Source organism: Tamandua tetradactyla, chromosome 6 (genome assembly GCF_023851605.1).
Source record: "Tamandua tetradactyla isolate mTamTet1 chromosome 6, mTamTet1.pri, whole genome shotgun sequence".
Classification (NCBI taxonomy): Eukaryota; Metazoa; Chordata; class Mammalia; order Pilosa; family Myrmecophagidae; genus Tamandua; species Tamandua tetradactyla.
Window position 1 is genome coordinate 25,092,256 of NC_135332.1, and position 21,524 is coordinate 25,113,779.

Consider the following 21,524-nt stretch of genomic DNA (forward strand, 5'->3'; position numbering starts at 1 on the left):
CTCATTAGAAACAAAGAGTAAAGGAATGAGCCTAGTGCCTGGCACAGAAGAGGTACTCAGAATATAGCAGCTGCCTCTTGTGGTAGGTAGAGTTTTGAAGCTGCATCATAATTCTTTCCCAGGGTTCTGATTCAATGTAATTTCCCTAGCATCTGCTGTGATGCCCTGTGCTTTGCTCAGTAGCGTTACATATCATCTTGTTTGGTAGATATTGAATAGAATTGATGTGGATGGTATTCCCATTTTACAGAAGAGAATGCTAAGGATATAACTGTGCTTTCCACACTAGCGTAGTCAGACCTCTCTGTGGTCATATTCTGTGGCTACTCAGAACCACAGACTAAATGAAGTCTTTGCATCTTCCAGGCACTTCGTTCTTGAGTAAGAATATTAAAACATTTTCATATTAAAATAGTTTTGGCTCCATTATAGATTGAAATGCAAACTTTGCATGAATTTAAGCTAAAACAAGAAACCTGAGGACAATATTTTGGTTGCAGCAGACCGATTTGGGTTTGATGTCCACATTTCTGGGATTTTGCATTTCCTCTCCCCTGAGTCAGGAGTACTTCGTTTGGGACCCACTGAGGAACACTGCTGCAGGTGGCATTTATAAACTCAGATGTCCCTCAGAATCTAGGTAATGGGGCTTTCAAGAACCTTGGCATAGGAGAGTTGAAGTATGTTTTTAAGGAATCCCCTGCATTAATAGCCAGTATAAGAGATCAGTTTTTAGAGTGATATCCCAACCTCCTATATACAGGAACAAATCACAGTTAAACTTACAAAAAAAAAAAAAAAAAACAAATGTTAAAACTTCCCAAGTTCAGCCTATGATGTACCAGGCACTATTCTGAGCCCTCAGCATGTAGTGACTCATTTAGTTCTGACAACAACCCTAAGGGGTAGGAACTGTGTTAAATCCCCATGTTATTGTGCCTAGTAAGTGGCAGAGCAAGGGTTAGAATTGAAAGTCTGCTCTTACCACTATATGATACAGCCTGTCCTTGACCCATCTCTGGGCTAAATGTTCACTGTTCCCTTTGCCTGAGCTCCTTCTCCCCCTTGCCTGCCTGAAAGCTGCATTTCCTCACTTGGCTCTCAAAGCTCATTTTGGCCATCACCTCCTCTGTGAATCTTCTCTTCCACCAAGTAGACTGAGGGGTTTTTCCCCAAGTGCTTTCCTCTGTTGCCACACTTAGCTCATTGATTTTTGTCTGCATCCTTCTCTGGTGTCTGAGCCTTTAGGGGCATAGTTCATGGCCTACCTTATCTCTGTCTGTCCAATACCTAGCAAGGTACCCAGATAGTAAGCCCCCTGGTGAGATTATTAAAGGAAAGGGCAGACATTCTAACTTGTCCTTGAAGCAAATGCATGCCCACTTCCTTTAACACATACCTCTTAAAGTCACCCACCCAGCTTGGAATCTAGGATTCAAGTTTACATCCATCTGATTCCAAAGCTTGCACCTTTTCTTCAGTCCATCCTACAGAAAGCTGCTTATAAGCAGATAGAGAGCAAATTGGTAAATAGAGTGAATGCTGCAGAAAGTGATGGAGGGGTGAGGGGAGAGTCACAAACTTAATTTCCAGAGAGTCGAGTTTTCTATTTCCAGTGAACGGTCTCATAGGGAAAGGTGAACATGGCTTTGGCTATCCACAGTCCTATTGCCCAACTTCTGTAGCATGTGTGTCTAGTAGTGGAACAAAAATATCCCACTTCTACAGCTGTGAGTGATGAGGCAGCGTGAACCCCTGACTACTACTTAGTGAGGATCAGTGGAAGTGAATTTAACTCAGGCACATCTGTGTAAGCTCGTTCTTGAAGAAGATGGTCTTAAGAAAATATTGCCAGCAGCTTGAATACCACATATGCTTTGCATATAATCCTCACTCTTGAACTAGCTCCCACCAATTCCCCATTCCTGCTCACCTCTCCATCAGCCCAGCTTTCATTTGCTGCTCGGTATAAAATTAACTCATTTTACGAATATGAGTTTATGGTAACTGGAGTCCTTGGATTTCATTTTGTCATATTTTGAGCTACTGTCTTTTTTTTTTCAATTTTACAAATTTTAGATTTACGCAAAAAAATACAAAAGTAGTACAGAGTTTTCCCACAAACCCTGTACCCGGTTTTCCCTATTATTAACATCTTAGTGTGGTATATTTGTCACAATTAATGAGCCAATAATGATACATTATTATTAACTAAAGTCCAAAGTTTGTTCAGATATTCTTGGTTTTTACCTGATGTCTTTTTTCTGTTCCAGGATCCCATCCAAAATCCCACATTACATTTTGTTGTCACATCTCCTTAGGCTCCTCTCCTGACAGTCTCTCAGACTTTCTTGTTTTTCATGATCTCTGCAGTTTTAAGGAGTACTGGTTAGGAGTTTTGTAGAATGTTTTTCAACTGGACTTGCCTGATGTTTTTTCTCACAATTAAACCAGGCTTCTGGGTTTGGGGGCAGAAGACTACATCTTATAAAATGCCATTCTCATCTCATCATATCAAGGATATCTACTATCAACATGACCTCACTGTTGATGTTGACCTTGATTACCTGGCTGGCTTGTTTTTTTTTTACATGGGCAGGCACCGGGAATTGAACCCGGGTCTCCAGCATGACAGGCAAGAACTCTGCCTGCTGAGCCACCATGGCCCGCCCCTGGCTAGCTTGTTTTTGTAAGGTTTTCCACTGTGAATTATTCCCCCCACCCCTTTCTCTGCTGTACTTTGAGAAAAAAGTCACTGTGTACAGCCCACATGGAAGGAGTGAGGTGTTATGCTCCACCTCTTAGAGGGTGGAATATCTACATAAATTATGTGGAATTCTTCTGCATGAAGGATTTGTCCATTCTCCCTCATTTATTTATTTATTCAATCACTTTTTAATATAGGTATGAGCTTATGGATGTTTATTTTATACTTTGGGTTATAATCCAATTTGACTGTATTTTGCTGCCTACATTGTTCCAGGTTTGGTCATTGGCAGCCCTTTCCGTTGACTCCTGTGTCCCTTTGACATACCTCTACCATTGTGGCATTCGTTTGGAGTATTTCCTTACTTTCAGGCACTATACGTTGCTCCAGGCTCACCTTATATATATTACTTTTTCCAGAACTGGGATCAGTGCCGCTGCCTTTTTAGAAAACATTCTCTCAAACATGTTGATATGGAGTTATGTGGATGGGTTCAAACTGGTTTTTCTCTAGATGGTTGGTCATAGACACTGAAGGCTCCAGGAATTGGGTAAGGCAGAGATGTACCTAGGAGATCGCCCTGTGATGATCAACCCCTGGGAGCTGATCCCAGCAAAGCCTGTTGGTTCTCTACTCACCCATTCATACTTTCATGTCCCTGCCTGACATTGTGATTGATCCAAAAAATTGGCAGATTTGGTGCTTACTTTGGAGCTTACTATCCAGTTAGGAAGATATGATATGTACTCATAATTGTTCTCTATTTCAGATCCTGAATTCTCTGGCCAGACCTTCCTGGCCTCTTGGTTTCCTAAGAGATTCCAAGTAGTCTGTGCCAGCTCTTTTCTGCTGCCATTCAAAATTGGGCCTCCCCTTCGGGAGGGTTGTGCAGTTTGTGGCTCTAGGCAGGCACAGGGATATCCCTTTGAGCTGTGATCCAGAATCGTTGAATAGCTTTAAATCCTTCCGTTGTACTGTCATCCCTTTGAAATGTGTAACTTGAGCCTTGCTGGAAACTCGGAATGTTAACTGGAGTTGGTTTACAAGGTACTTGCCTTCTAGTCATAGTTCTTTGTGTGTCCCCTTCAGGTGGCTCTGTCAGAGCACTCCAGGCTTGGGGGAGCGCATGGGTGACCTCCAGGTTCCTGGCTGCTGTCCTAGTACTCAAGTTGCTCTCTGAGCTGCTCAGAAGGCTGTGGTGATTAATGACCCCAATTTCTAAATCCCTAGCATTTTCAGCCTGGTTTTGAAAGGGAACTCTGGTTTCTTTGTCAGCTGCCCTATTCCTGTCCCTTCCCCCTCCCTGCAGCTGAACTACTTCTTCCCTTTCCTGAAAGAGGCTTTGAGATGGAAGGAAGGGCATTTGGGCTTTAAGATGCTTTGTGTTGTGGGCCTCTTTTTTTTAAAGGGACTTTTAAGGGGTTATGGTTTGCCTTCTTGGGGCCTTCAACTCACTGCTGATTATTGGATGGTGGTGGTACCCCCGCCCTCCCATTCTGTGGCTTTGAGAAACAGCCTCCAGAGAAGACAAGGTTTGGATTGTTCACAGGACACAGGACATCGGATGTGATCTAGCCCTACTGGGACATTGGTAGAAGTCATTCTATTCAGCATTCTCTCCAAATGAGGGGCACTGAAGATTGGGGTCCAGGAAAACTGGAGGCAAAAGGAATGTGTGAATGGAATGGTGTCCAGGGTTCAGATTGAGGACTCCATTCCTTCAAAGGGACTTCCAGATTTCTCACTCCTGTTCCTGGATGTTTACTGAAGGCTTTCAGAAGCCAGGCCCTTTGCTGAGAACCTTATATGCATCATCTTCCCAACAGCCCTCATAACTGGGTGGTATTTCATTTTACACGTGAAGAAATGGGTTCAGTGACACGAGGTCACCCTTGTAAGCACCAGCTCCAGGACTTAACTGATGTGTGTCTAACTGTAGCACTTGTGTTCGTAACCCCTGTGCAGAAGGGACCCAGGAGGTCCTGTCTGGGAGTGGTGAGGCATCTCCTTGGCTGGGCTATGGCTCTGATAGGAGATCTGAGTAGCCTGGCAGATGGATGTGTGTTTAAGCACTCAGTTGCCCCCACACACTTGCCAAACCCAACCAGACTGTGCCTATACCACATGTTCAGTTGAACACATTTATTGAGAACCTTCTGCACAGCAGACTTGATGTTATGCGCTGTTAAAACAAAATCTGTAGTCCAGCCTTTGAGGACTTCATAATGTTATCCTTTTCATCTGCAACAGTGTATTCAGTTTCTCTCCCTTTTTCACTCCCAGCCCCCAAGCCCCAAGTTCTCCAACCTCTTGCCACCTATAACAGTCTTATAAAAACTTAGAGTCATACAAGTAGAAGTGTGGTTCATTCACTGAAACTTAATTAGATCATCCATTGCCTGATTTCTTTACCTGGCACTATTCTGCATTCTATTCAGCTCCTTCCTGGGAGGTGTAGGTTAGGACCAGAGAAGAATCTTTGCCTTGCCTGACTCTCTTCTTAATATATCACCTGGAACTGGCAGATTGAGAGCTGGGTGAAGGGGCATGAGCCACCGCACAGCCTTGATCCCATCCCCACTGGGCCCTGTGACTGGACATGTATGTGGTCTTGCTGGAGAAAATACTGAATTTCAAATGGAACTTTTCACTTGAGGTTTCTTATAGAGCTCCCCTAGATGGGGACAGAGACTCTGTCAGAACTTTGCTGCCTGAGAAGGACTGACTTGGAGGCTGGGTCCTCTGACAGAGAATAGCGTCTCAGGAATGTCAGCATTAAGGCCTGGGCCCCCTGGTGCCTCTTAGAATCAGCACGATAAGCCTTGCCTGCGGGAGGCCCCCATCTGTCTAGTTGTCCTCCCTGCCCCCCACCCCAGGCCCTGGCTCCTCTCTTTGCCAGCAGGAAGGAGCCCTGGGCTCCTTCCCCATGAATCCTTGGGCCCTTCCATGGACAGCACAGACAAACTGTACTGACCAAGCTATGTCAGCAGATACAGGGAGATCCCTACCCCGCAATTCCCTAGTAGTCCTCCTCCCTATGGGCACAGAGAGAGAGAGGGAGCAGGGTCTGGAAGTTTACATCCTCAGCTTGAAAGTTAGCACTGACTCTCCTGCTCTCTCTGCCTCTCCAGGAAACCCATCTGTCATTGAGGGCTGAGAAAGCAACTCAGAGATCAGGAAAGGATTTCTTGGTGTTCCTGCTGAGGCAGGACCCTGGGAAACTGGGGGTCTGTCTCTCAACAGTAGTTCCACCGAAATCATTCTGGCATCTGTCCTCAGTGACCTGACAGGTTTTCCCACACACAGGAAAGGAGACAAGAACCAGCAGTGCTCAGTCCTGGCCAACTCTTGGCAAAGCTCCAAGTCTTCAGTGTGTGGTGAAGGTCCACTCGGTAGTATGTGTCAGAGATTAAGACTCCTGCTGCCCCTGCAGATTTCACAGGCTTTGGTGGCATTCCTAGCTTAGCTGGGGCTCCTGTGAACTCCATCAGGGCTTAGCTCTGGGATTGAAGTCTAGGCACTCAGACCCAGAAGAGCCTTATCGAAAAAAGAATGAAGTCGAACTGAACCCAGTTCAGGAGCTGGGTGGGCTGAGGCAGATTCAACGCCTGTCTCAGTGGAAGGGGCTGCGTTCACCCTGACTCTGCCTCCGGAAAGGGAGCCATATTCCTGTGGATGTGTAAAGCTAGCCACCCCACCCTGCCCTACCCCCAAGCCCATGCTGCCATTCCCCTAAGCCCACTACTTGCTGGTTTGATGAGGAGCCCCAGCCCTGACCTCACACACTCCATCAGAGCCCTCCCGAAATCCCAGTCTGAGTGGTACTCTGGGTTCAGGGGCAGGCTTCCTCTCACACTCAGATGAGACACGGGCCACAAGCAGGGATTCATCCCATAGTGCTGCACCCAGGAGGACTCCCCTCCCTTTGATTCTAATCCCCACCACTAACGGCCCTTTTCCTCTGGTCTGGTTGGGGAGTGCAGTGCATCGTACCATTGTAACTCTTTGTTCCCCTTGAAAAGATGCATCTCTTGTCTCATCTTTTTTTTTATGGTCCTGAACTCTACACAATTTTCAAATCCTTTAGCCCACAGTTAAATCAAACAATAAATATCCTTTATATATATGCAGCAATTATGCTTGTTTATGCTGAATCCTATTTCCTACTTCTTTATTTGTATCTAACATTTAGGTATCTTTGCTCTCTTTTGATCTTCAAATTGAGGCATCTTTTTTATTGTCTTTAATATTAGAGTGAATTTTTTTCATATTAAAGAAGAGGCAGAAAATATTTCATAGGGAGCTAGTTCGGCTTCGTATTATTTCTGTCATTCCTAAGCTGTAATTTTTCGTTGTTATATTGAAACCTGTTTATTAACATGTAGCTTACAGATATTAAAGTTTACAAATCTTAAGTTATCACTTGATGAATTTTTACTTTTGTATGCACCTATGTATCTCCCTCCAAATCAAGATACAGGACTCTTCAAACTAGCAGCATGTTTTTTTCATATGATAAAAATTTGTTTTTTGAAAGTTAAAAGCTATGTTTTATCAGAGTATACATGGGAGGTGGCAGCCCCTGTTATTCTTAGGAGAATATATTGACATTGTTAATATTCTTGGTTTATTGCGGTGATGGGTTTTTTTTCTCTCTCTGATGGGGAAAGTGTTGCTCCAGTTATGAATTCTGGGCTTGAACTCTGCCCCCAACTGGTTGTGTGACCTTGGACAGGTTACCTCACTCACCTTCATTTTCTTCTCTGTTATTGGAAAGGGTGGGATTAAGTCTATAAGTCCCCTTTGGGCTCAGATACCCATGAGTCAAAACCCTTCAGTAGATTGTCCATTGTTATAAACGGGCCGATTGTTGGAACCTTACTTTCAGCCTAATACTGTCTGGTGCATTCTACATGTTACTTCCTTTACACTTTAAAACACCCCTGTGAGATTAGTGTTGAATAATGCCATCTTATGTAAGGAATTGAAGTTGAGAGCAGTCAGATGTGTGACATGGCCAGGATCACACAGCTTGGTGAAGTCAGGCTTTCATTAAACCTAGCTCAGCCTCCCAAGTCCCAACCCTGCTGGTAGTGCCTGGGAAGGTACCCTCTTACTGGCTTATGGCTTGTGTTGCTTCTGATTCTTCTTTCCTCTGGGTTTGCAACAGCTAGGGGCCTGGGTAGTCATGCTGTGGATCTGCCCTTTGTTCCCAGGTGCTGGTAATGATTCTTTCCCCTTTGAGGAAGAGCCATGTTCTTGGTTCTGCGGCAAATCATCCCCCAAGGTGATCTGAGCCTCAGAAGCATTCACAGATCCTTGGTACCGTTCAGGTTTCTTTTAATGTCTTCCATCCATCACCTTTGAGCCTATTACCTCTCCTGTGCCCCTTTTTTGTGTTCTTCAAGCTAGCAAGTTGCTGCTGCTAACTTCTCCTCTTCCCCAGCTCTTGTAATGTTAAATATTCAGGAATGTTTTTCCCCTGGAGTAACGTGTAGCTAAATAGGCACAGTCACTGGCCAGAACCAACTCAGGGAACCTTGGGTGAGGTCACTTTGTTCGCAGGCTGCAGTGGATACCCTTGAGTGAGCAGATCTCCACCCACCCTCGTGGTGGCCAGAGTCTGATTGGTTTCCTTACTCAGCTCACTATCCAAGCTGTGCTGGGACTCTAGCTAGAGGAAGTCTCTGAAGCAAACAGGAAGTACAAAAGACACCCATCAGCTGGAATTGTTCATTCTTTATAGCAGGAAGGACAAAAAGTCCTTCATGGATTAGAGAAGAAAGAGGTGAAAATTGGGAATGAAAATTGGGAGGGAGGCATGCAACAACTGGCAACTCCTTCCAGCAGCACCTGCTGTCTAGGAGAAGGCTTCAGTTATTGGATGAAGCCAAGAAACCTCCTCCCTAGCCTGATACACCTGCGTTAACAGAGGTTAGTAACAAATAAATGGTTGTCCATGGTGTTCATCTTGGGCATCTCTCTGAGAGGGTTCCATGGAGTTCATTGGAGGATGACTGACATAGCTTTTATGGATACAGAGTTTCTTTTGCTCCAAGGATCTGGGGCACGTGAATTCACTATCTTCCATACCAGGTGGTTTTCTTGGTCCCTGTCTCTCTTGCATTCCTCCCTCCTTTTTTACTGTAAACTGTAGTTCTCCTGCTTTAATATGGCTACTTTGAATCACTTGGGGAACTTATTTATTTATTTTTTGCATGGGCAGGCACCAGGAATCGAACAGGTCTTGGGCATGGCAGGCAAGAGCTCTACCTGCTGAGCCACCATGGCCTGCCCGGGGAACTTATTTTTAAAACATTGATTTGTTGCTGCTACCTCTGGAGATTCTAATTCAGTTGGTCAGGAATTTTTTTCTGAAATGTCTTCAGTGATTCTGTTGGAAAAAAGTTTGAGATCCAATGACCTATAACATCCAGAGGAGAGAAAACCTCAGAGGAAGGATGAATAATGTCCAGCTTTTTCTTTCTCTTTCCCCCCACCCTTGACCCCAGAACTGGCTGGGGATGTGCCCATTATGCCTGTTCATAGGGCCAAAGGATGTAAGGGCTTTGGACTGCCCTTTCCTGAGCATCTTGGAAAAGGCACATACTATTGTATATCACCAGGTCCTTGCATTCTCTCCCATTCCCTGTGAAAATGTGAGGTTGGTACTAATGTTCATTCCTGATGACTTCTGAACAAGCCAGAATTCTAATTTGGAGGGTAGGGGAGAACAGGTCATGACATTGCTGTGGGTCTGAAGTACTACCACAATCCTTAACATTCACAAAAATACCCATGAGAAAATTCATCCTACTCACTTGTTCTTCCTGGTATTGGAGAAACTGGTTAAAAAAAAAAATCCCTGGCCTATTCTATATCTTATAAAGAAAAGTTTGACTATGATTTTAGCTCTTAAAGGGAATTTGATTTGTCTCAAAGATTTTTTTTAACAGCTTTATTGAGGTATAATTCACATGATAAATAATGCATCCATTTAAAGTATATAATTCAATTTTGGCATATTCATAGATATATGTAACCATTAACACAATCAATTTTAGAACATTTTCATCACCTCAGAATGAAACCTTAGAATTTCCCATTGACCAAGATGGCAGCATAAGACATTCCAGGGTGCCATTCCCCCACAGAACCTTTGAACAAAAACAGAAACTGGCAGGCCATCTTCCTCAAAGTGGCTGGAAAACAGCTAAAGGGTTACTGTAATGAGGCATGTGCTGAATCAAGAAATTACAGCTTTAAAAATGGCAGAAAAAACTTGTGGCACCCTTGCTGGCCTCTCAGTGACCCCTTATCTATTGTGGTATAGAGCCTGCATTCCCATTGTGGGTCATTGGCCCCTTTCCAGAGGGAGTAGCCCTTAGATGCAAACTGGGATCCCTATATGTAGGTACCAGTTAATCAGGGGGCAGACTAAAAGACTGGACCTGGCTCTTCTTCCCAGAATTTGGCCTTCTGGCAAAAGCAGCTTAAGGACAGCTAAAGCAGGGTAAGAAACAATTAAATCAAAGCAGCCTGAGGAAAAGGAGTATCTGTTTTAATACATACAATAGAACACATGGGAAGGGGAAAGTCTCTTTCATAGAGAGTAGAGATGGCATTCAAATTCTTGTAAATGGAAGAATTCCTAAGGCCAAGGGGGAGCAGAAACCCAGGACGAGACACAGGATCAGAAAAGACAGAGAAGATTCTGTATTTCACTTTTGCCTCAGGCTGATATCCTTGATGGGAGAGTAAACTACTCTGAAGGAGAGCATCAGCCAACACAGAGTCAGTTTGCAAAGGCTGTAAAAGGTATTTTTTGCATTAGTTTCTTTGTTTTTGTTAGCTCATGGCACTCAAGAAAATCCCTATCATATCACAAGTTGGATACAAACTTAAGGAACACACAGCTCAGGGACTAAATCCCAGAGCTAACACATTAAAACATTAAAAAGTACAGTGTGCAACAAAAGATTGCAAGACAAAGAAATGAATGATAACCCGTTCCAAGGCACAAGATAAAAGTTCAGAAGCCATCAACGAAGATACTAGACTTTGGACATACTTGTAATAAAGAGATAGAAATTTTAAAAAAGGAACCAAACAGATATACTGGAGTTGAAGACCGCAATAACTGAAATGAAAAAAATTCTCTAAAGGGTTTTAACAGCAAATTGGAACTGGCTGGAGGAAGATCGGTGAACTTGATGGTGAGACAATTGAAATGATTCAGGCTGAGGATCACAAAAAAGAATTTAGAAAGTGAACACATCGGGGTGTAAGGGTAGTTCAGTGGTAGAACTCTTGCCTGCTTTGTGGGAGACCTGGGTTTGATTCCTGGCCCATCCCAAAAGCAAACAAACAAGCAAACAAACAAAAAAAAAGCAAAAATTCAACGAATGGTGCAACAATAATGGGATACTCACATGGACAAAGAATGAACCCTGCCATACAGCATACAAAAAACAAATGAACAGAGTCAAAGAGACCTCTGGGACACCATAGTCATACTAGTATACATACTGTGAAAGTTCAAGAAGGAGACGAGAGAAAGGGTAGAAGGAATGTTCAAAGAAATAATAGCGGCAAACATCAAATTTGACAAAAGACATGAATATGCACATTCTAGAAGCACAGGAAACTTGAAGAGAACCACACCCAGAAACAGAGTAGTCAAACTGTCCAATACTAAGGATAAGGAGAGAGTTTTCAGAGCTGCATAAGTAAAGCAATGTGTTTGTGGGAGCCCCAGTAAATTAAGTGCTGATTGCTCATTGGAAACCATGCAGGCAAGAAGACAATGTGATGAAATATTTAACCTGTTGAAAGAAAACAATTGTCAACCTAGAGTTTTATATCTGGTGTCTTTCAGAAATGAGGGAGAGATTAAGAACTTCCCAGAGAAGAAGCAAAAGCTGAGGGAGTTTGTCACCAGTAGCCATGCCCTACAAGCATTGCTAAGTGAGTTTTTTAGGCTGAAAGGAAAGGACACTAAACAGTGGATTGAAATGCTGTAAAGAAATGAAGACCTCTGGTAAAGGTAACCATGTGAATAATTATAAATGCCAGTATTGTATTTTTTTTTGCATGTAACTCTGCTTTTTACTCTTATAGTTTCTAAAATGCAAATGTATACAACATGTGTACATAGATATAATTTATAACACTGTAACAAGTACTACAAAATGTTGGGGGCAGTGGGATATAGTAACAGTATTTGTGTGTACTATTTAAAATTAGCTTCAAATCAGTTGTGATTGTTACAGATTTAGGATGATAAATTTAAGCCCATGCTAACCACAAAAATATATAAATATATATGCAGAAGGGAATGAGAAGTGACTGAACTGGGTATCCTTTAAAAAATGATGTAAATGTGAAAGTAGGCATTAAAGTATTGAGAGACAAAAATAGGTATAAGACTTAGGAGGACCAAATAGCAAAATAGCAGAAGAAAGTCCTGCATTATCAGTAATCATTGTAAATATAAATGAACTGAATGGTCCAGTCAGAAGACAGAGATTAGCAGATTGGATGAAAAAGCATGACCCAACTCTATGGTGTTTATAAGACCTTAACTCAAAGACACAAATTGGTTAAAAGTGAAAGTATAGAAAAAATATATACCATCCAAATAGTAGCCAAAGAAAGCTGGGGTGATGCTATTAATATCAAATAAAATAGACTTGACGTAAAAACTGTTATGAGAAACAAAGAAGAACACTATAAATTGATGGAGGGGTCAATCCAGCAAGAAGAAATAACAGTTACAAATGTTTATGTGCTAAATCGCACAGCCACAAAATATATGAGATCATGAACTATATGAGGCAAATATTAACAAATTTGAAGGGAGAAATAGAAGATTCTACATTAGTGGTAGGAGACTTCAACACACCACTTTCAATAATAGATAAAACAACTAGGCAGAAGCACCATAAGGAAATAGAAGACTTAAATGATAGTATAAACCAACTAGACCTAACAGATATATAGAATGAATGCTTCTCCCAAGTAGAAAAGAATGCACGTTCTTCTCTACTGCACATAAAACATTCTCCAGGATATCCCATGTGTTAGGTCACAAAACAATTCTCAATAAATTTTAAACTACTGAAATCATACAATGTATCTTCCCTGACTGCAATGGAATAAAGCTAAGAAATTAATAACAGAAAGAACTAGAAAATTTACAAATAGGTGGAAATTAAACAGTGCCCTCTTAAATTACCAGTGAGTCAGAGAAGAAATCACAAGGGAAATTAGAAAATATCCTGAGGCAAATGAAAATGAAAAGTCCATACCAAAACTTATGAGATGCAGCACAGGTAGTGCTGATAGGGGAATTAATGCCTCAAAATGCTAACATTAAAAAAGAAGCAAATAAGCCCTAAACTCACAAGAAGAGGTTCTAGAAAAAGAAGATAAAACTAAACCCAAAGCAAACAGAAGGGAGACAAATAGCAAAGATTTGAGTGGAGGTAAATGAAATAGAAAATAAAAAGACAGTAGAATCAATGAAACCAAAAGTTGATTCTTTGAGAAGATCAATACAATTGACAAATCTTTAGCAAAACAAAGAAAAAAAGAGGAGATGCGAGTAGCTAAAGTCAGAAATGAAAGGGAGTATATTACTACTGATGTCATAGAAATAAAAAAGATTTTAAGTGGATACTATGATTTATTACCAACAAATCAGATAACCTAAATGAAAGGGACAAATACCCAGAAACACACAAAATACCTACACTAACTCAAGAAGAAATAGAAGATCTCAACAGACCAATAAGTAAAGAGGTTAAAGTAGTAATCAAGAACCTCCCACAAAGGAAAGCCCAGGACCAAATGACTTCACTGTTGAATTTTGCCAAGCATGCCAAGAAGTGTTAACACCAGTCCAGCTCAGACTCTTCCAAAAAATGTAAATGGATGGAACACTTCTTCATTCTATGAGGTCACCATCATCCTAATACTAAAGCCAGCTATAGATACCATAAGGAAGGAAAATTGCAGACCTATTTCTGTTATGAATATACAGGTAACAATCTTCAACAAAATATGAGCAAGGGAATCCAACAACACATTAAAAAAAATTACACACCATGATCAGGTGGGATTTATTCCAGGTATGCAAGGGTAGTTTAACATAAGAAAATCAGTTTCTGTAATACGCTCGATTAACAGAATAAAGGGAGAAAACCACATGATCATCTCAATTGATGCAGGAAGGATATTTGATAAAACCCAGCTCTCCTTGATATCACTTAGACGTTTCCTTCTACTCCTTGTTTTCTTCATGAAAAAGGGCATATATGAAAAATCCACAGCTCACATCATATTCAATGGTGAAAAATTGAAAGCTTTTCTTTTAAGATCAGAAACATGACAAGGATATGCATTGTGACCAATGTTTTTCAACATTATACTGGAAGCTTTAGCCACAACAATTAGGCAAGAAAAAGAAATAAAAAGCATCTAAACTGGAAAGGAAGAAGTAAAACTTTCTCTATATGCAGATGACAGGATCCTAAATTTAGAAAATCCACAATAAAGCTAATGGAGATAATAAATTCAGCAAAGTGGTAGGGAGCAAGATCAGCACAGAAAAATCAGTAGTGTTTCTATGCACTAGTAATGAACACTCTGAAGAGGAAATCAAGAAAAAAATCCATTTACTATAGCAACTAAAAGAATCAAATGTGTAGGAATAAATTTAACCAAGGAGGTAAAGGAGTTGCATGTGGAAAACTACAAAATTTTGCTGAAAGAAACCAAAGAATACCAAAAATAAATGGAAGGACATTTCCATGTTCATGAATTGGAAGACTATATATTGTTAAATGTCAATTCGACCTAAAGTGCTTTACAGACTCTAAGCAATCCCAGTCAGAATTCCAAAAGACTTCTTTGCAAATATGAAAAAGCCAAACATCAAATTCATATGGAATGGGCCTCTGAATAGTCAAAACCATCTCAGAAGTGAAGAATGAAGTTGAATGACTCAGACTTCTGATTTTAAAGCTTATTTCAAAGCTGAGTAATCAGAATAGCATAGAACTAGCACAAGGACAGACATATTGACAAGTGGAATTGAATTGAAAATTCAGAAATAAACCACCTCATATCTAGGGCCACTTAATTTTTGACAGGTGTGCCAGGTCCACTCATTGGGGAAAGAATAGTCTGTTCAACATACAGTGCTGTGAAAACTGGATATTCACATGCAAAAAATGAAGGTGGACCCCTGCCTCACCCCATATACAAAAATTAAAAGTGGGTCACAGACCTTAATACAAGAACCCAAATTATAAAACTTCTAGAAGAAAACATGGAAGCATATTCAGAACCTTGTGTCTGCAGTGGTTTCTTAGACTTCACACCAAAAGTACAAGCAACAAAATAAAAAATACATGTATCTATTTTGACTTAAAATTAGATCTCTTCTGCATGTCTAAAAGACTTTATCATGTTAGTAAAAAGGAGAGAATAGGTGGAAACCCATATCCAGTAAGGGTTCAATATCCAGAATATATAAAGAAATCCTACAACTCAACAACAAAAGACAAATCAATTTGAAAATGGGCAAAAGACTTGAATAGACATTCCTCCAAAGAACATACACCAATGACCAAAAAGTGTATGAAAAGCTGTTCAACATTGTTAGACATTGGGGAAATGCAAATCAAAACCACAATGAGATATCATCTCACATTCACTAGAATGGCTTCTATTTAAAAAAAAAAAAAAACAAATAACAAATGTCGGAGAAAATGCAGAGAAATAGGGACATTCCTTCATTGTTGGTGGGAGTGTTAAATGGTGCAACCACTATGGAAAAAACTTGGTGGTTTCTTCAGATGATTAAAATTGAATTCTGTATGATCCAGCAATCTCATTTCTGGGTTTATCCCTAAAAGAATTGAAAGCAGGGATTCAGACAGATATTTGCATACAGATGTTCAGAGCAGCATTTGCAATTGCCCAAGATGGATGTTCTAGTTTGCTAGCTGCCGGAATGCACCACACCAGAAACAGATTGGCTTTTAATAAAAGGGGATTTATTTTGTTAGTTCTTTAGAGGAAAGGCAGCTAACTTTCCACTGAGGTTCTTTCTTACGTGGGAAGGCACAGGATGGTCTCTGCTGGCCTTCTCTCCAGGCCTCTGGGTTCCAACAACTTTCCCCAGGTTACTTCTTTCTGCATCTCCAAAGGCCTAGGCTGAGCTGTGAGTGCTGAGATGAGGAATGCCGAGCTGCTTAGGCTGTGCTATGTTGCATTCTCTCATTTACACACCAGCCAATTAAGTCAAAGGTCCTTCATTGCAGCAGACATGCCTCCTAGCTGACTGCAGATGTAGATCAGCAACAGATGAGGTTCACATACCATTGGCTTATGTCCACAGCAACAAAACTAGGTATGCTCACCTGGCCAAGTTGACAACTGAATCTAACTAACACAATGGAAGTAGCCCAAATGGCCATCAGTGTATGAATGGATAAATAAATTGTGGTATGTACAAACATTGGAATATTACTCAGCTATAAAAAGGAATGAAGCTCTGATACATGCAACAACATGAATAAACCTTGAAGGCATCATGTTAAGTGAAATAATCTACACAAAAACACAAATATTGTATGATCTCACTTATATGAAATAATTAAAATATGCAAATTCATAGAATTAGAAATTAGAATACAGGTCATAAGGGGCAGGGATGCGGGTGGGGAATGGAGAGTTAATGCTTAATGGGTAGCGGGTTTTCTGTTTGGGGTGATGAAAAAGTATTAGTAATGGAGGGGAGTGATGGCAGCAGAACGTTGTGAATGTAATTAACACTACCGAATTGTATATTTGAAAGTGAATAAAATGGGAAATTTTAGGTTGTATATGTTACTAGAAAAAATTTTTTAAAAACCACAGGACTGTACAACACAAACAGTGAACTCTAATGTAACTATGGAATATAGTTAGTAGCATTTTTTTTTACTAATTTTTATTTTACTAATATTGTTTCATTTTTCATTAAGTTATCACACTGATGCAAAATTAATAATAGAGAAAGTTGTGTGAGTAAGGGGGATAAATGGGGCTAGCTATCCCCTTTATCTCCAGCCTCACTCCCCTGCCCACCCCAGTCCTAAGCTATCATTAATCTATTTACTCTATAGATCTCCTTATTTACTCTATAGGTTTGTTACCCTCAATCTATTACGCTATAATATATTTCCTCTATAGATTTATTTCCTCTATAAATCTCTATAGATTTCCCTATTCTGGACTTTCATATAAATGGAATCATATAATATGTGGTCTTCTGTGACTGCCTTCTTTCACTTGGCATAATGCTTTCATGCTTCATGATGTACCATGTAATAGTACTTCATTCCTTTTTATGACCTTTTTATCCATCATATTGATAGACGACATCTTGTTTACCCATTTTTCAGTTGATGAACATTTGGGTTGTTTCCACTTTGGGCTATTACGAATAAAGCTGCTATGAACATTTGTGTGCAAATTGTTGGGTGGACATGATTTCATGTATATACCTAGGAGTGGAATTGCTCGATCATATGGTAACTCTATGTTTAATCATTTGAGTAACTGTCAAACTCTTTCTAAGGCAACTGTACCATTTTACATGCCCACCAGCAATGTATGAGGGTCTTGATTTCTCCACTTCTCGCCAACACTTACCTAACTTTTTTTTTTAACTTTTTTTATTAATTAAAAAAATTAACAAACAAAACATTAAGAGATCATTCCATTCTACATATATAATCGGTAATTCTTAATATCATCACATAGTTGCATATTCATCATTTCTTAGAACATTTGCATCAATTTGGAAAAAGAAATAAAAAGACAACAGAAAAAGAAATAAAACGATAACAGAGAAAAAAAAAGATTATACATACCATACCCCTTACTCCTCGCTTTCATTTACCACTAGCATTTCAAACTAAATTTATTTTAACATTTGTTCCCCGTATTATTTATTTTTATTCCATATGTTCTACTCTTCTGCTGATATAGTAGCTAAAAGGAGCATCAGACACAAGGTTTTCACATTCGCAGAATCTCGTTGTGAAAGCTATATCATTGTTCAATCATCATCAAGAAACATGGCTACTGGCACACAGCTCTACATTTTCAGGCAGTTCCCTCCAGCCTCTCCACTACATCTTGAACAACAAGGTGATATCTACTTAATGCATAAGAATAACCTCCAGGATAACCTCTCAACTCTGCCCGGAATCTCTCAGCCATTGACACTTAGTCTCTTTTCACTCTTCCCCCCTTGGTCGAGAAGGCTCTCTCAATCCCTTGATGTTAATTCTCAGCTCATTCTAGGGTTTTTCTCAGTCCCTTGATGCTGAGTCCCAGCTCACCCCAGGATCTCTGTCCCACACTGCCAGGAAGGTCCACACCCCCGGGAGTCATGTTCCACGCAGAGAGGGGAAGGGTGGTGAGACTGCTCGTTGTGTTGGCTGGAGAGAGAGGCCACATCCGAGCAACAAAAGAGGCTCTCCTGGGGGTGACTCTTAGGCCCAAACCCCAAGTAGACTTGACCCATCCTTTGTGGGGTTAAGTTTCATGTGAACAAACCCCAAGCCTGGGGGCTCAGCCTATAGCCTTGGTCGTCCACACTGCCCATGAGAATATCAAGAATTCAACTTGGGGAAGTTGAATTTCTCCCCACTCTCACCATTCCCCGAAGGGGGCTTGCAAATACCCTTCCAGTCACTGATCAAATCACTCTGGGATTCATCGGGGCATCACTCCAGACAAACCAACAAAATCTCATGTGCTACCTGAGATTCCAAGTACTTATGACATTCACTCAGACTATCTACATGAGTTATATTAGGAAAGCTCTAGTCAAAATATAAATTTTGTAACAGATAAACACCTTTTGCTTTAGTCTCACACATAAGGTGACATTTTAAAGTATTAATTATCATCTATTTTCAACACCCTGCAATAACGACATTCCTTTGTTCTTCCTCAGGCAAAAACATTTCTTAAATTTGTACATTGTACATTTCACTATTATTATACACTCTAGGCATTCCCAGACTATACCATCTCGATCTTTACCATCCATCTTTCTTTCTGATTTCATTTATGTCCCCAGTCCTCCTCCCTCTATCATCCTCACATGCAGGTTCATTCAGTGCTTTAACATAATTACATTACTGTTAGGTAGTATTGTGCTGTCCATATCCGAGACTTTATATTCAGTCCTGTTGCACAATCTGTATCCCCTCAGCTCCAATCACCCAATATCTCACCCTATTTCTATCTCCTGATGGTCTCTGTTACCAAGGAAATAGTCTAAGTTTATTCACTAACATCAGTTCATGTCAGTGAGACCATACAGTATTTGTCCTTTTGTTTCTGGCTAATCACACTCAGCATAATGTCCTTAAGGTCCATTCATATTGTTGCATACTTCTAACTTTATTCTGTCTTACAGCTGCATAATATTCCATCTTATGTAAATGTCACAGTTTGTTTAGTCAACTGTCTGTTGATGGACATTTCGGCTGTTTCCATCACTTGGTAATTGTTAATAATGCTGCTATAAACATGTAAATGTCCATTTGTGTCCTTGGCCTCGTGACCTTTGAGTAGAGACAGCATATACATGGGTCCTGTTTTTTAATCCATTCTGCCAGACTATGTCTCTTGATTGGAGAGTTTAATCCATTAACATTCAGTGTTATTACTGTATGGGTAGTACTTTCTTCTACTATTTTGCCTTCTGGATTTTATATGTCATATCTAATTTTCCTTCCTTTTACCTTTACTCATAGTCTTCCTTTCTACACTCTTCTCCACACCTCTCTCTTCTGTCTTCGTATCTGTCTCTAGTGTTCCCTTTAGTATTTCTTGCAGAGCTAGTCTCTTGGTCACAAATTCTCTCAGTGATTTTTTGTCTGAAAATGTTTTCATTTCTCCCTCATTTTTGAAGGACAATTTTGCTGGATATAGAATTCTTGGTTGGCAGTTTTTCTCTTTTAATAATTTAAATATATTATCCCACTGTCTTCTCGCCTCCATGGTTTCTGCTGAGAGATCTGCGCATAGTCTTATTGGGCTTCCCTTGTATGTGATGGATTGCTTTTCTCTTGCTGCTTTCAAGATCCTCTCTTTCTCTTTGACCTTGGACATTCTGATTATTAAATGTCTTGGAGTGTGTCTATTTGGATCTGTTCTCTTTGGGGTACGCTGCACTTCTTGGATCTGTAATTTTAAGTCTTTCATAAGAGTTGGGAAATTTTCAGTGATAATTTTCTCCATTAGTTTTTCTCCTCCTTTTCCATTCTCTTCTCCTTCTGGGACACCCACAACACATATATTCATGCGCTTCATATTGTCTTTCAATTCCCTGAGTCCCTGCTCATATTTTTCCATTTTTTTCCCTATAGTTTCTGTTTCTTGTTGGATTTCAGATGTTCTGTCCTCCGGTTCATTAATCCTATGTTCTGCCTCTCGAAATCTACCATTGTAGGTTTCCATTGTTTTTTTTCATCTCTTCTACTGTGTCTTTCATTCCCATAAGTTCTGTGATTTGTTTTTTCAGACTTTCAGTTTCTTCTTTTTGTTCCTTCCTTGCCTTTTTTATATCCTCCCTCAATTCATTGATTTGGTTTTTGATGAGGTTTTCCATGTCTGTTCGTATATTCTGAATTAGTTGTTTCAGCTCCTGTATGTCATTTGAATTGTTGGTTTGTTCTTTTGACTGGGCCATATCTTCAATTTCCTTAGTGTGATTTGTTATTTTTTGCTGGCGTCTAGGCATTTAATTACCTTAATTAGTTTATTCTGGAGATTGCTTTCAGTTCTTTTATCTAGGGTTTTCTTGCTGGATGAATTTGTTGTCTATCTGTTCTTTGACATTCTGTTCAGCTTTATCTGAACCTTTAGCTTAAGCTTTGTTTAACAGAGGAGAATTTTTCAGTTCTTGTTGTCTTGTTTCTTGCCCTGCTTGTGTGGTACCTTTCCCCCCCACACACTTAGGAGGGTCTACTTAGATATTATAGACCCCAGCCAGATTTTCCCAGACCAAACTGGCCTCCTATCAGGAGGAAAGAGTCACCTGCGTCGGTTTTCCCTGAGCATGAGACCCAGCAGGTTGAAAGACTTTCCTGTGAAGTCTCTGGACTCTGTTTTTCTTATCCTGCCCAGTATGTGGCGCTTGTCTGACTGCAGGTCCCACCAGCGTAAGATGATGCGGTACCTTTAACTTTGGCTGGGGGTTTGTTGGAGACAGAGGAGAGGTTGTAGGCTGGTTTTTTTTTTTTTTTTTTTTTTTTTTAAAGAGGGAGGAAGGGAAGGAAAGACAGAGAGAAGGAAGGAAGGATAGAAGGAAGGGAGGAAGAAAGGGAAACATCTTTAAACATTTTCTTGTTTTATTGTATTTTGTTTTTTTTTTGTTTGTTACATGGGCTGGGGCCGGGAATCGAACCGAGGTCCTCCGGCATAGCAGGCAAGCACTTTGCCCACTAAGCCACCGCGGCCCGCCCTGTAGGCTGGTTTTAATGGCTTCAAATTACCAAGCACTGGTCTGAATTCCTTGATGGAGGGATTCCACCTGGGTGGGCCTTCACCCCTCCCCTGGGGAAGGCACAGGCTCCAGATAAGCCCCCAAAAGAGCTCACTTCTGCCTATGCCTGGGGCAGTTGCAGCCTGAAAAGTCCTGCCGCTGTATCCAGAGGCAGTCAAGCCTTTGTAGATACACAGCCACAAAAACCTGTTTCCTTCTTTTTCTTCCCCCTTTTTCTGTCAGTCCTGCACCCTT

The 21,524-nt window shown here is 40.7% G+C and overlaps 1 protein-coding gene across 2 annotated transcripts in view; it reads left to right on the forward strand.

The window, feature by feature from the left end:
• RAB5C (RAB5C, member RAS oncogene family) overlaps window positions 1-21,524 on the forward strand; it is a 32,982-nt gene that overhangs the window by 3,127 nt on the left and 8,331 nt on the right. Inside the window, exon 2 of one of the 2 annotated variants that reach the window (XM_077164373.1) lies at window positions 11,586-11,753. The exons of the other annotated variant lie outside the window; for it this stretch is intronic. The gene's annotated coding sequence lies outside the window, so the exon portion shown is untranslated. The remainder of the gene's footprint in view (window positions 1-11,585; window positions 11,754-21,524) is intronic. 2 annotated transcript variants of the gene reach the window in all.